A 15,757-nucleotide genomic window follows, 5' to 3' on the forward strand; every position below is an offset into this window, starting at 1 on the left:
AAATCAAATTAAGGTCTTTCTGACACAAGTTTTTTTTTTTTTTTTCTATCTTCTGCTCCTAAATGCCTCATCATAATTAGCACCATGAACATGACTCATCATTATCATCACCATCTCTTTATTTAATGCTTTTAGGTTTTTAATGGGCTTTAGAGTGGAGTTACAAAACATGAATTCTGAGGGCCACATGGGACCTCAACATTTCCAATCTGAACCAGATGATAATGTAATTGTAAAATATTTAACAAAATAAAAACAATTAAACATGGAAAATTGGATTAGATGGCCTTTGATATCCCTTCCCAAGCTCTGAAACAATGAACCTACAAGGCTAAACAGGAGGTGACTTACCTTTGATTACATGGGCCAGATCACAAAAATATAGATTTAGAGCAAGAGATTTTAGCATCATCTAGTTAAACACCCTCATTTTATTGATAAGAAAATTCAGGTCTATTGAGGTTAAATAATTTGCCCAAACTGGCAGAATCAAAATTCATGCTCATATCCTCAGATATGACATTCAGTCCTCCTAATGTAGCATGAAGAAGCTTAGAATCAAGAACCTGAAAGACTATTTCTTCCAAGTCCCTCTTATTATAAATGATATTCCTAAAAGAGTATCATCAATGCTCTGAATTCCTTCATTAACAATCAACCATCTGCCCAGTACAGCAGTCCTGGTTCATCCTTAGGTGGCTCCAGTTATTATGTTATTTTTATCTTTTGAGCTGAAAACTAACAAAAAATTCTAACAAATATCAACTAAATATTCATTTTTGTGCAAGGCATAGATCTAGGCACACTGTACCCTCTGATAATACACAAAATTAGTGTATTCCTTCTTCCATATAAAGCTACTTGAAATATTTGAAAACTACTACCATATTATGCTCTCCCACTTTTAGTCTTATCTTTCCCAGGGTAAACATCTCTTGCAGTTTCCCTAATAATTTTGCATATGAAATAGTCTTCTGATCCCTAAATATTCCAGTCAACACCTTATGAATGTGCTAAATTTTATGTTCTTTTAAAACTGTAATACCAGAACTAAATATGAAATCTCAGATGTAGTTTGACCAGTGCTGGTTACAATGGGATGAATATATCTTGTGATCTGAATACTATACTTTTTTATTAATGTACCCCAAGACTGTAGTAAGTTTTATTAGAAAATACATCACAGTTTTAGTTAACAGTAAGTTTGTGATTCAGTCAAGACCCTTGGAAACATTTTCCCATGATAAGCTATCAAACTCTTTGAGAAAAGAATTGCCATTTGATGGGTCTGCCAGCCACTTAAACTGTGTGTATGGGGGGGGGGGGGAAGGAGAGGGAGAGGTACAAAGAAGTACAGAATAAATATGTATTGACTATATGAATATTCAAATAATTAGTTAAATATTGGGGTTGTGGGCATTAATTTATCTTCTGAGATTAGGAAATTTATGGACTGATTGTGTGAATTTCAATCACTAATCATTTCAATATATGTCAGGCACTGTCCTTGAGATACAGAGAAAAGAAACACAAAATCTTTACTCTTGAGGAGGCATAATTCACTGAGAGATTCCATGTGTATATATCTTATTATATATAACATAAATAACAGATAATTTTATTTTGGTTGTGGTAGCACTAAAAATTCAAGAAGCAGAAAAGGATTCAAGTAAAAAGTAGCATTTGAGTTGATCTATGAAGGAAGCTTGGGATGAATTATTTGAGACAGTGAATTAAGAAGAGAAGGCATTTCAGATGTGGATGATAGGTAAGGAGGTTGTACTTAGAATGTTACATGAGGAAAAAAGGCAAGAAACCAATATATAAGCTTCAGGTATATTTTTGGCACCAATCGTACCACCTCCTTTTCCTCTTGAGGGTTGTTTCTTCAAGTTGCTGCCTAGCTATCAATTACATTGGCTTTCTTAAAAGTTAAAACCCTGCATAACTAAACTCAAGTTATATCACCTGAGGCATGGGATTATCTACATTGACATCTGCTTCCTCAATTCAAGAATTCTTAGTAGAAGACTAAGAATCCAGAATTTTTTTTTTTTTAATTAATGTATTTACTTTCTTTTTTAATTTTCAGCACATATTGCTTTATCAATCATGCTGGGAGAGAAAATCAAAGCAAAAAAAAAAAAAAAAAAGAGAGAGAGAGAGAGATTGAGATTAAAAATAAAACAGAAACAAAAAGTAAACATAGCATGTGTTGATTTACAGTCTCCTTAGCTCTTTTTCTAGATGTAGATGGCATTTTCTGTCCAAAGTCTATTGGGATTACTTTGAATCACTGAACCACAAAGAAGCAGCAAGTCTTTCATAGTTGATCATCACACTTTCTTGCTGTTATTGTGTACAATGTATTCTGCTTGTTTCACTCACCATTAGTTCATATAAATTTTTCCAAGTCTTTCTAAAATCAACTTGTTCATAATTTTTTATAGAGCAATAATATTCCATTACCTTTATATACCACAACTTGTTCAGTCATTCCCCAATTGATGGGCATCTATTCATTTTCTATTTATTTACTACCACAAAAAGAGATGCTACAAACATTTTTGCACATGTGGGTCCTTTTCCTTCCTTTAAGATTCCTTGGGATACAGATCCAGTAATGGCACTGCTACATCAAAGGGTATGAACAGCTTTATAGCCCTTTGGGTATAGTTCCAGATTGCTGTAGAGAATGGTTGTATCATTTCACAACTCCACCAACGATATATTAGTGTCCCAGTTTCCTCATATCCCTTGCAACATTTATCATTATCTTTTCCCATCATCTTAGCCAATCTGAGAGGTATAACATGGTATCTCAGAGTTGTTTTAATTTGCATTTTTCTAATCAATAGTTATTTAAAGCAATTTTTCATATAATTATAGATTTGTCATCTGAAAATTATTCATATCTTTTGATCATTTATCAAGTAGAAAATGACTTGTATTTATACAAATTTTATATAAATTTAGAAACTTTTAAATTTAATTTAATGTAATCAAATTTGTCCATTTTACCTTTCATAATGTTCTCTAATTCTGCTTTGGTCATAAATTCCTCCCTTCTCCAAAGATCTGATGGGTAAATTATCCCTTGTTCTCCTAATTTTTTATGGCATCATCCTTTATGCCCTAATCATGTATCTATTTTGATCTTATTTTGATATGTGTGAGATGTAGGTCTATACTGAGTTTCTTATGCATAATTTTTCAGTTTTCCCAGCAATCTTTGTCAAATACTGGAATTTTGGAGTTTAGGGGATTATCAAATACTATATTGCTGTAGTCCTTGATAATTGTGTCATATGTATCTAATCTACTTCAATGATCTACTCCATTTCTTAACCAGTACCAAATGGCTTTGATTACTGCTGCTTTATAATATAGTTTTAGGTTTGATACTATTAAGCCACCATCCTTTGTATTTTTTTTTCATTAATTTCCTTGATATTCTTGACCTTTTGTTTCTAGATGAATTTTGTTATTATTTTTTTCTAGTTCTACAAAGTAAGGTTTTGGCAGTTTGATTGGTATGGCACTGAACAAGTAGACCAATTTAGGCAGAATTGTCATTTTTATTTTATTAGCTCTGCCCAGTCATGAATAATTGATATTTTCCAATTATTTACAACTGACTTTATTTGTATGAGAAGTGTTTTATTTTGTTCATATAGGTCTTGGGCTTATCTTAGCAGTAGACCCCCAAGTAGTTTATTTTGTCTACAGTAATTTTAAATGGAATTTTTCTATCTCTTGCTGATTGGCTTTGTCAATAATATATAGAAATGCTTTTGATATATGTGGGTTTATTTTATATCCTGCAACTTTGCTAAAACTGTGAATTGTTTCCAATAAGGAGCCAACATTAATAATAATCAGACCCATTCAGTGTATTAAACTCTCTTATTCTCTATAGAAATCTATGTCTACATTCATAGAAAAAAAAATTTCGATCTATTCTCATATAATGTATTAGGCTCAATTCTATTTCTTTGCCTTTAGTTCTCAACTGGAATATCCTCATGCATATTCCGCTGGTGCCCACTGGAGTTATGGATAGGGAATATTTTCTCACTAATAGGAGGTGCTAACCTGAAAGGTAAAAGCTCAAGCATGTTGTAGAGTTCCAAATGATGTCCTAAATGATTATGTGTTATTGATTTTTTTGTTCCTATTTAATGCATGGAGCTTTGGATATAGAAGTAATGAATTTTATTCCTATTCTGTACATTCTGCCTTTGTAAACAAGATTTAAGTTATTTATACCCTTTAGGCTTGGCATCTTCATGAGTAAAAATGAGGGCACTGGACTTAAATGACCTCTAAGGCCTCTTGCAACTTTAAATCTATCATGTTATGAAACATGTTTGACATTCTTTCACTACCTATTGGATTTATGTGCCTCTAAGGAATCAATAAAAAAGAAAATCTACTAAATATAAATGTTTTCTGTCTCTAGCTATGTACTCGATCCTAACATTCTATTTGAAAAAGAATCAAATCCCTGCTCACAAAGATACCTGTGCTTTATTCATCCATACAACAGATCTAGAACACATGAAAAAAAAAATTGAGAAAGGGGAGGAACTACCTTCCATTATCTCAGGCACTAAACTGGTATTACAACCTATGATCAAAGTTCAAGTTTCCCATTGAGCTTCAAAGCTCAAATTGGGGCCATTTAGGCCCAGGATTTCAATCCTGTGTTGAGTGTTAGAAAGTCTGAACAAACAGATAGATAGACAGAAAGGTAAAACGTCCCAGTTCTGCCTTCTTTTGATCTGAATTCAGGTGAGTCTAAATTGTCTAGTAAAGACCTGTGAGTGATTTTGATCATATAAGTGCCTTCTACAACCCCTGAAAGTTAACCTAAATTCCCCATGATAATTTAACTGAAGTCTAATTGACCAATGCTTTGATGGAAAGAAAATCTGAAGAAAATAGGTCTGCAATTATCATATAAAATAAAATTCCAAAGAAACAACGTATTGAATCCAGAAATACAAACATGGTATTTTTTTCTAGACAAACACTACTTCATGTATGGAGAACCTATAAATATGCATGTACATGTATGAGTACATATGTGTATATGTCTATATGTAAGGGCAATAAGGTAACACAGTGGAAGAATGCTGACTGTGAAGTCAAAGGACCCAAGTTCAAATCTGACCTCAGACAGATACTAGTGATAACCCCATTTGCCTCAGTTTTTTCACCTGAAAACTCTAAATGGGAGTCATGAAGTGTCAGACACATTTGAAAGAACTGAACAAGAACAATTTATGTGTGTGTACATGAACACAATGTAAATTCATTTCATGGTTATAATCAGTTGAATAGAAACACCATCTATAGACATTCTGCATATTACATCCTCTTACCTATGTCTATATTTACATATATACATATCCTTATATGTATATCTTATGCACACATACACATAATATACATACCTGTGTGTGTATGTACATACATTCTACTGAAAAATCCTAGGTACACACATACACACACACACACACACACACACACACACACACACACACACACACACACATATATATGGATGTACATATGTACAAATACAAAATGCTGAGTCTCCACAAGTTGAATATAGACTGTTTTTTGTTATATTGATTAGGACCATGAAATGAAATTATTACACTATGTATTTCCAGGTGAGTTATCTGGTTTTGAGTCTAAAAAATGAAAAATTCATTGCTTAAGCCTATTTCAGTATTATAGGGATGGATATGAATTTAAATGGTGTGAAATTTCCTCTCTGAATAAATAAGCTTTTATAATACTCATTTTTGCAAACACCTGTCATACTGCATGCAGTCTTGGACTGTGGGTAGTGTGTATATTTGGAATTGGGAAGAGAAGAAGAAAGGAAAGGAAGAGGATTATTGTTGTGTTCTAACCTTGATATTCTACATTCCCAAAAGGTTTTTCCTCCCAAAGAACAAAACTAAGATATAGGTATAAGCTACATGAAAAACATTTTGAAAATGTTCAGAATAACATCTTTAAAGCTCATGTAAGGCAGTGGTTAAAGGAATGCAAAAGGATTACACAATTAAATGATTTCAAGATTTCAATGATTAAAATGACTTAGCACTTGGAAAAAAAGATAACTTTTTAAAGTCCTTTCTTCATATTCTAGGTATTACTATTAATTGAAGGCAAGCCCCTTGAGAGAAATGAATGTTTTATTTTTGCCTTTTTATTCCCAAGACCTAGCATAGTGCCTGGCTCCTAGTAGTAACAATATATATTTGTTGACCAATTTATATTGAAGATGTTATTACCATATCTATTCTGATTGTCCTGGTCCAGTGAGCAAATAGGAATGAGTTTGATGATGTTGACTTCATAGAGACACTGGAAGAATCAAGCAGACCTGGGAAAGTTTTTTGTTTTGTTTGTTATTTTTACAAAGAAAAAAATTTGGACATCAGAGTCTCAATATAGGTACCATATCTTTCCTCAAACAAAATATCCTTTATTTTCTCATTTAGTAATTGTTAATCAACTCTCTATCTAAAAAAAAAATCATCATATTAAAAAACTCAAGAAACTCTTACTTATCATACCTTAGTTATTATTTTATTAATATAATATAACAAATGACCATATAAACCACTAGTGAGCTCATTCTTGAAAACCAAATTGATTTTACTCTGCAGTGCCACTAGAGGGTGATCACATAATTGCAGAGCTCTCCAAATTAAAAGAAAATGGAAACCAAATACACATGCACACACATGCGATTGCAAAAACAAATTACAGAAAAAAAAGAGACAAAAACAAAAAAGAAAAAACAAAGGAAATGAGACATGCACTGCATGTAAAAAAGAAAAATCATTTATAGTTTCATTCATTTTCAACCTATTTCCCTCTTAACCATAAATTGCCTAGAAAGTTGATACTAATAGGAAAATCATAAGATTCTCAACTAGATGGAGCCTTGAAGATCATATATTCACCTTTTTCATTACTTACTGATAGAGGAACTGAAGGTTAAGTAATTTATCCAAGGACACATAGATACTAAGTTGTCAGAGGTAGAATTCAAAGGTCCACTGACTCCAAATTTAGTGCTCTCTTGAATATGTCACTATGCTGGTCTTTTTACTGAAAGAAAAAAAAAAGTCAAACCTGAAAACATAGCATGAGGATTGGGATGACAGTCAGTGTAAAATTCACCAGGCGAATCAGAGGATAAACAATTATATTTGAACTTAGATGCTTTTCCAAAAATCTTCATTAAAGGAGCAAGTTAGATTCATTGATATTCTCACAGTTTATGTACAAAAGGATACTTATTTCAAGTGAGAGTATGATCCTTCTTAGAAATCTCAGTGATTCTCACAAGATTTAAGTCAGCCTGGATCTAAGAAACAGTGATATTATTTTTCTATTTAACATTTGTTAAAGTGGTTACAAGACAAAAAGAATCTGAATCAAAATGGATGCTAAGTCCTTGGGAAATAATTAAATAAATTATGGCATATTTGTATAATGCAATCATTGCCATAAAAAACAAATAGAAGAATTCAGAAAAAAACATAGAAATTTTTTTCAACTTATGTAGACAGAATTAAACAAGAGAACAACACAATAATATCAACAAAAATAACATTAAAGAGAGACAAATTTAGATTAAATTACAGGGACCAGCCTGGTCCTATAGTCATATTTGAAAGGACTAAAGAACAGTAATTGGTCCCAGACAACAAGTGATGTAGGACAAATCTTTCCTCTTCTGAGACAGAATGAGTCTAAAATGTTTCATAAGATATAACCTATGTTCATTTTGTCAGTGAGTTTTGCTGAATTGTCTTTATTACAAGGCAGAGTTCAATGAAGAGGAGTATATATATAGAAAAACCCAAAACACATCAATGATACTATCACAAAAAAAAAAAAAAAATAGATAAGTGAGTTCAGTAAAAAGACTAAGAAATATGCCTTTAATAGCAAGGATGGCCTTTGAATAGATTGTCAGCTATATGTTGTGACTTCATGGCTATCAAGAGAGCTTTCTATTCTTAATGACTTTTATGTATCTGAAATTCCATAATGTGAAATTCATCCCCAGGACATTTTTATTTTAACTAAAGACAAAAGTTTAGGACAAAGCAATGATAATCAGTTGTTTAACTTCTTACTTAAGAAAGACTTTTTCACCTAGTAAAAACAGGGTGAAGAAAGGTTGTGAACCATGGTGGAAAGGGGAAGTGAAGAGGAATATAGAAGGGACAAAAGTTTCCTTAAGGGAAGATTTAGGTACATCTGAAATAAAATTTAAATTTTACCTTGTTCAATAAGCAGAAGGAAAAACAAGACTCTAATACTCCTTAAAAAGAAAATGAATTTTGATGATAATACCAATATTGTGTTAAAAAAAAAAAAAAAAAAAACTACCTAATTAATTAAAAGTTGCCTTTTTCTTCTCCACCAATGAATATCAGAATCCTATGCTATGTTTAGCATAAAACACTTTCTACTGGGAAAAGAAAAGGCTACCTGCTGTTTTTTAGCAAGTAAATTGGTCTCTACCCATAAATTATTCTACATGGTGAAGAAAACAATTCCCTTTTATCTGAAGAGAAGTGGGCAGCCTGGCAAAATATCCATAGATAATTTGGAAAAGTGGCTTTTAGTGACCCAAGCAACAACAAAGTTGCTACTGGAGACCACAATTTGACACATCCAGCTATATTGCAGGGTCTTGCATCATTGATGAGATGCTGTGCCTTGTCACATCAGCAGAGGGGAGATGTTGCCTCCCCCAACCCTGAATTCTCCACGGCTTAGAACACAATAGGTCAAAATAAAGATTTCTAATGAAGGAAAATTATAGTGAACGAAGAAGTCCTTGGCCTTAAAGAACTTGCATATTGGTTCATTAATGGAAGGAAGGAGGATGGGGGAAAAGAGAAGAAAGATTGTAGATCTTAGACAATCAGGAGAAAAAGAAAAACCTCCTGGAGAGAGTGTCATAATCTACTGGTAAAGAACTCCAAGGTTCAATCTACATTTAATCTAATCTAATCCAGTCTACATTTGAACCTTCCACACATACCCAATAAACAATCATCCAGAGAATTATGAAAATATGTACAAATTAAAGTCCCCTCCAGGGACAACCCAGCATAATAACCATCCTTTTATAATGACAGTTCAAATCACTGTGAAATTTTTTCTTAAATTAAGGATAAAAAATTGATCCTCTGTGACTTCTAAATCTATAGCTCCAACTTTTGCTTTCTGGGGTGAAGCTGCAAAAAAAATTCTAATAATATTTCCCCATATTAAAGTACCTTGCCTTAAGTCTTTTCTTCTTTAGTTTAAATATTCCCAATTTCTTCAACTTTCTAATTCTCTAACGCTCATTTACAATTGTTTGAATAACAGTGTCTGATCTAGAACTAGAAACTGTGGTCTGCTCTATGATAAAACTATAATCCTTCTCCTGTTCTGGGCACTTCAACTATCTTAATGCAGTCTAAGTCATCAACAACATTTTGGGGAGCCATCTTGCACTGCTGATACATGATGAACTCATAGTTTATTTATTTTATTTACAAAACATATGCATGGGTAATTTTTCCAACACTGACCCTTGCAAAACCTTTTGCTCCAAATTTTCCCCTTCTTTCTCCTACCCCCTCCCTTAGCTGGCAGGTAGTCTAATACATGTTAAATATGTTGAAATATATTTTAAATCCAATATATGTATATATATATATTTATAAAGTTATCTTGCTTCACAAGAAAAATCAGATCAAGAAGGAAAGAAAAGAAAAACTTAGAAAGAAAGCAAAATGCAAGAAAACAGAGTAGAATTTGTACCTTATTAATATCTTCATATACCCTCTTTCCCACCAAACTAATTCTGTCCAAATTTGTACTTGTAGAATAGATATTTTGAACCAAGTGTAGGAGTTTTATGTTTATGAATTTTTATCTTAGATTTAGCCCACAATTCTAGTCTGTTGAGAACCTTTATTTGCACCCTGAACTTCTCAACCTGTTATCCCTCCTGAAGTTTTGTTGATTATATAATTAACCAGCATGCCATCTAGGCCTTCAACAACTTCATTAACAGAAATAACAAATATTATAGAGCAATGACAGATTCCTAGATCATTCCACTAGACATTGATCCATTATAAGTTTGAGTTCTGTAACCTAAGTAGTTCCAAATGCACCGAGCAATCTTTTCATCTTAGGCATTTAAAGAATATAAGAAACTCTAGCAAACACTTTGCTAAATATGCTATCATTTCCCTGGTTAACTAGTCAGAAAAAGGAAAAGGAAATGAAGTTAATCTGTCATGGCCTGGTCTTATTAAAACTGTCCTAGCTTTTAGTGATCACTGCTTTTCTTTCAAGTTTTCAGTTCAGCAGAAGAATCCAGCGTTTCTGATATTAAAGATGGTAAAAACAGGAGTCTAGAAAGGAACCTTAGTCGCCTAAGTCAGTGGGGGCAGAGAAGGGGAGATGGGGTGGTTGGTTCGGGAACTGATGGATGGCTGTGTAAGGAAAGCTGACTATGGATATTGCAGGGCAAAACAATGACAACTTTTTACCATTGTGGGTGTTTAAGACTCAATCCAAATTCTTTGGGGGCTTGCTTGAAAGACATTCAAATTGAATGAAATATCTCAAAATTCCTAACCATTCCCTTCACTATTAAGCTGTGCTTCTAAGAAGGCAAAGAAACCTAGATACAACTAGTATTCTAAGTCAAAAATCCCTTCTTTTGTTACTAGGACAAGACCTCTTCCCTCCACAGCCCACCCTTCTCCCCATCTCTGACCACCCTTTTCCTATTACTAAGAAATCATGAATGAAGTAACAGATACCATGCCCATTTTGCATGCAGGAATTCCTGAGCTCAAATTCTACCTTTGAGATTTACTAACTGCGTGACCAAAAGACAAGTCATTTAATTCTCTCCATGCCCCAGTCAACCCTCTCAGTCTTTAAATTAAAGACAAGATTCTCATCTGAAGGTTGCAGAATTAGTGGATGTAATTTCACACATCAGAAATTCCTTCAAGTCACAGATGTCTTCTCAATAGAGCATAAGCTCCTTGAGTTCAGGAACTGTTTCATTTTTTGTAATGTTATCTTTGGTGCCTAAAGCAGTGCCTGGTGCATGGAAATCTGATAATAAAGTCTTGTTGATTGAATGATTTACATATTTTTTTTAAAAATCATCATTTTTCTTTTAGCTTTAATGCTGTCCTATATGTCAAAAACACTACAGTGTATTATTATGAGTAATGCTGCTTAAGCTGTAATTACTTCAGTAAACTAAAAACATTGTCTATACTTTAATTTTCTTTTGCAAACTAGCAACTATAGCATCACAGTTTCTAAACCAAAAACCTAACTAGATTCCACAGAACATAGTCTCTGAACTACCTAAATGTAATACTGCTGAAAGAAACAGAGGTTTTAATCAGATCATGTGGGAAGCTTGTGGAAAGATATTAAAGGGATAGGTGAAAAATGAACAGTTAAGTCTGTAATATCCACTCACCTCTGACTAACTGAATTATTTATCAGATGCACTCACTGCAATTTGGCACCAAGGTGACTGCTAATACTTAATTTAGCTTTTTCTTGCAACATTTCAATAATTCTGAAGCTCCACATTCAAAATAGAAATACCAACTCCTGCAAAGCCATCAAAAGAAGGTATTGAAGCATCATAGTGGTTGTCAAGCATTCCTTCCAATTAATTCCTTCAACAGCAAACCCATCTTGACAGCATTTGTTGCAATTGTTTTGTTTAATTGAAATTTAAATCAATTTTACTTTATATATGTTAGTTCAAAATCATACTATGTGTGGTTAATGTGCTGTGCCTGAAATTGAATAAGAAAAAGAAAGTTGATAGAATCCTATTTAGTAAATTATGCAGCCCTGTCAACAATTTCAAACTATATCTTCTCACTAAAAAAAACTTATTTATGACCAACTTTCTTCTAATAACACTGGATAGCCTGAATTATGAAATACCACAAGCTCAGGAGACATAAAATATAGATGGTCCAGAGGACAATGAGTGATTGGAGAAAAGCATTTATTAAGCACTATGTGCCATATACTGTTAAATTTGGAAGATATGAAAAATGAGATAGCCCCTGACTTCAAGCAATTAACATTCTTTGGACTACACAATACAGACAGAATAGTAGTGACCTGGAAAGAAAAGTTTTATAGAGGAAGTCATAAGAATGGTATGTGGTATCCTATGGCAATTGATTGTCATATCCTTTAGAGAAGCAAAATTGATATTAGTTTGATTACTTTTTCAGAGAAAGCACAGAAAACACAGCACGAGGATGGGAGGAGATTAATTAAAATGGTTTATGTTTGAGGGGGCAGCTAGATGGCCCAATGGATAGACAGCTGGCCTTGAAATCAGGAAGACATCTTTCTGAGTTCAAGTCTGGTCTCATATGCTAGCTGTGTGTGAACTTGGGCAAGTTACTTAACCCTGTTTGCCTCAATTCCCTCATATGTAAAATAGCTTGTCAAAAAAATCCCAAAAGGAGTCACTAAGACTTAGACATTATTGAAAAAACAACTGAACAAAGACAGCAAGGAAGATGGCTAGAGCCAGTCAGTAAAGAAAACATGATAAGGAAAGAATTTTGCTGGTCAAGCACTGAGACCAAGGTGAAGAATGTCACCCCTAAATCAGGGGTTCTCTTTCTTCTTTTATGCACTCAAATATGCTAAAGCTCCCCGAGGCTGGATACCACACTTGTTTATCTTGCTTTGGGTTTATTTATATGAACTTTTCGAAGACTTAAGCAGAAAGAATCACAGGATCACACTTTTAAGAGAAGAAGGGACTTTAAAGGTCACTGAGCCTAACTTCTTCAATTTATAAATAAAGAAACTGAGGCACAAGGAGTACTTGTTCAGGATCATACAATTTGTGTCTGAAGCAGGATTCAAAACTAGGTCTTCTTTATTCCAAAGCCAGCACTTTATCCACTATATAACTAGCATTTATTTTTTCAGTAAGTCATAAGAAGCCACTGGCACTTTCCCCCCAATCAAGCCTTCACTTGAAGATTTTTACTAAAGGAAATCCTTTGGAGGCAGCTCAATTCACTTTTTAGACATATCTAATTGTTAAGATTTTTCTTCCAATTGCAAATGTTTAACATATATTGGATCGATTGCCATTTAGGGGAAGGGTTGGAAGGAAATGAGGGGAAAAAAATGGAGCAGAAGGTATTGCAAGGGTAAATGTTGAAAATTATTTATGCATGTGTTTTGAAAATAAAAAGCTTTATTAAAATGATTTTTCTTCCCTTTATATCACACCTTATTCTTCCTCTCTGTTATATTCACCTATTAAATCTAGTTCTAACCTCTGCAATTTTTCTGAAAAATATGAATCAATGGTTTGATATGACATTGCAGGTGTTGTAAGATACAAATGAGATATATTGGATGTAAAGTATATTGCAAACTTTTTTATTCTTGTTGGTGGTGATGGTTTACAATCATCAGCCTCCAAGATGTGTGTTAAATGTGGGTATTCTGTTGCTCTCCTGCTAAGCTCCAGCAATGTTTATAAAGAATGACAAGGGTGTATATTAGCAAATGTTTAACATATGAACTGTTTGTAAGGAAATCTGTAAAGTATGCACACACACACACTTTTAAATTTAATTAGCAATATTAACACTTTTTAGATCTAGACAATCCATAAAACCATAAATCTAACCCTGAGGCATGGCAATTGCTAATTTCTGAGGTGCAAATGCTCATTCTGAAAAATTTAGCAATCTCTTAAGAAAATTATTAGAGTTGGCTCCAGTGAATGGGGTAGTTAATGTGATCAGGGGCTAGATTAAAGGGCATATAGCTTGCAAAACAGGGGTATGATAATTTGAGTGTACTCTGTCCTTTTCAGGTTCCAAGTGGAGTATCATGTTTGGTTCTGGGTGATAAAATTTAATAAGACCCTGATAAGCTAGAAAATAATAATAATAACTGACATTTATATATTACTTACTATGTGTCAGGAACTGTTAACTTAACAATAATTACCTCATTTGAATACCCAGAGGAAAGCAACCAGGATAATGCAAATCCTTGGTTCTACAATAGATGAAAATCAATTAAAAAACCAGACATCTTACCCTTTGAGGAGATAAGACTCTGAGGAAATATAATGCTGTTCAGCTATCTGAAGAGCTTTCATGTGGAAGAATAATAAATTTGTTCTGTTTGGTCCCAAAGGGAATTGGAACAAGGAGTTAAAAGTTGAAAAGGGTTAAATTGAATCTTGGTGTTAGGAAAAACTTCCTAACAATTAGAGTTGCCCCAAACAGAAATGGGATGCTTCTAAAGATGATGGGGTACCATTTTTGGGAAAGGGTTTAATAAGAGACTGGACATGGGGGCAACTAGGTAGTACAGTGGATAGAGCACCAGCCCTGAATTCATGAAGAACTGAGTTCAAAATTGATTTCAGACACTTAACACTTCCTGGCTGTGTGACCCTGGGCAATTGGCTTAGCTCCAATTGCCTCAAGGGAAAAAAAAAAGAGAGAGCGAGAGAGAAGAGAGAGCCAGAGGAGAGAGGAGGGAGGGAGAGAGACTAGCCAATATTTGTCATAGTATGAGTCTGTATTCTTTTTCTGTTTTGGTTCTCTCCAGAATTTTATTACAAATTCTGTGATTCTAAGTAATCTAATATTCTTCCACACAATAATTCTTCAAAATAATTAAAGGTTATTATGTATCCAACTAGATCCTTCTATTTATCTTCATATGGAATAGTCTACAAGTCCTCTCATCAATCTGATTATTTCTCTCTGGATATGTATAAATTCTCTTCCCAAAGTGCAGCACTGATGTTGCTTCCTTGTGGGGTCTGCCATCTTGCTAAAGAGACAAGGCCCATATATGAAACTATAAGAAGGAATTGAAGACAATATATAATATGTGCAAGTTAGGTAGTTTATGATGGAAAACACCTTGGGATAGAAATCATGCTGTATGTGTAACCTTCAAAAAGTCATTTAGTTTCTCTGGATCTCAGTCTTATCATCAATAAAATGTGGGGGATAGATAATATGAATTATAATATCCTTTCTAGCTCTAAATCTTAAAGAATCTAGGGGCTTTATGAGCTTGGAATGGCTTCTTAAGCAAATTGTGAGTTAGATTTTTGAAAGAAGCAACAAAATTGGACTGGAAGAATGAGTGAAGTAGCCATATCCATTAATCAATTTCATTTTATTTCAAAATTTGCCATATCAATCAAGCAGGCAAGTATTTAATAAGTACATAGCATATACTGATATAGTAATAGGGGTAGAGCGACAAAATCTAAACAGTCCTTTCCTCAAAAAAAACCTTACATTCAAACAAAAGAGACATACACACTCACACACACACACATAAATGTAGACATTTATTAGACACATTAAACAGATGAAGAAAATCAGAATTTGGGAGATTAACTGACTTGCCAAAAGTCACAGAGGAAACAAAAACCCAGTTCTTCCAAGTTCAAATTCAACATTCTGCAGTACAACAATTACATCTAGTCTCACTCTTTTTGCTTTAAAAGACATGCCAAATTGTGAGTCAAGAAGTTCAGTTAACTGTCCAAGATAACACTAATGGAATAGTTGAGACTAAATTCCAGACATTTGGTTTCAGTCCAGTACTATTTCTAAGTAGTATGAACTTCAAT

The 15,757-nt window shown here is 33.4% G+C and overlaps 1 protein-coding gene across 8 annotated transcripts in view; it reads right to left on the bottom strand.

The window, feature by feature from the left end:
* FLRT2 (fibronectin leucine rich transmembrane protein 2) overlaps positions 1-15,757 on the bottom strand; it is a 112,063-nt gene that overhangs the window by 12,213 nt on the left and 84,093 nt on the right. For 4 of the 8 annotated variants that reach the window (XM_074289825.1, XM_074289821.1, XM_074289826.1 and 1 more), the window contains one exon: positions 7,009-7,140. The exons of the other annotated variants lie outside the window; for them this stretch is intronic. The gene's annotated coding sequence lies outside the window, so the exon portion shown is untranslated. The remainder of the gene's footprint in view (positions 1-7,008; positions 7,141-15,757) is intronic. 8 annotated transcript variants of the gene reach the window in all.

Source organism: Sminthopsis crassicaudata, chromosome 2, assembly GCF_048593235.1.
Source record: "Sminthopsis crassicaudata isolate SCR6 chromosome 2, ASM4859323v1, whole genome shotgun sequence".
NCBI classification, from domain to species: Eukaryota; Metazoa; Chordata; class Mammalia; order Dasyuromorphia; family Dasyuridae; genus Sminthopsis; species Sminthopsis crassicaudata.